The sequence below is a fragment of the Dreissena polymorpha genome, chromosome 5, assembly GCF_020536995.1.
Source record: "Dreissena polymorpha isolate Duluth1 chromosome 5, UMN_Dpol_1.0, whole genome shotgun sequence".
Classification (NCBI taxonomy): domain Eukaryota; kingdom Metazoa; phylum Mollusca; class Bivalvia; order Myida; family Dreissenidae; genus Dreissena; species Dreissena polymorpha.
In genome coordinates this window covers 75,243,385-75,243,946 of record NC_068359.1, presented here as the reverse complement: position 1 = coordinate 75,243,946, position 562 = coordinate 75,243,385, and the positions used below count along the sequence as shown (strand labels likewise).

The 562-nt window shown below is 35.1% G+C and overlaps 1 protein-coding gene across 1 annotated transcript in view; it reads right to left on the bottom strand.

Moving 5' to 3' along the window:
* Positions 1 to 290, bottom strand: part of LOC127831350 (uncharacterized) — a 6,191-nt gene extending 5,901 nt beyond the window's left edge. Inside the window, exon 1 of the mRNA XM_052356317.1 lies at positions 182 to 290. The gene's annotated coding sequence lies outside the window, so the exon portion shown is untranslated. The remainder of the gene's footprint in view (positions 1 to 181) is intronic.
* Between the last annotated feature and the right edge of the window lie 272 nt (positions 291 to 562).

The window sequence follows — 562 nt, the reverse complement described above, 5'->3', positions numbered from 1 at the left end:
GTTGTACTTTAAGCACTTTAGATGAACACCTGTAGAAAGGTGTGTGTCTTCGACAGATAGACGGACAAACGTCATTGTAACATCATGTATACAAATTTTACCTCGTAATGGGTTTACATACAGAAATAGAAGCAGTTGTAATAGTAGTGAAATAAAAAATGTAAAATGACAATTGTATTACCGGATTGTTACGCTCGTGATGTCCGCAGTTCGATGATACCCTTGGATTGTCGGACGAGCGCTTGCCGTCGCCTCCTTCAGCCATCTGCATGGAGTTGAATTGCAACTGATAGGTTTAAATATATCCAGAATGTTTTGATGATCTAAACCAATAAATATGCACAAAAATCATCATCGAGCAGACGCGTTCTTGTGAACAGATGTCTGGGCATGCTTTAGTATAATATGTTTACAGTTAAACCATTTACATTTTACATATAAATGTTAATCAGTTCTTTCCAGATACTGTTTGAATAGTGTTTTATTTAAATATTTGACTTGTATGTAGGTCAAGTAAACTATACCTTGTTTTTATATGAAAACTCCTTTGTTTGTTACCAAG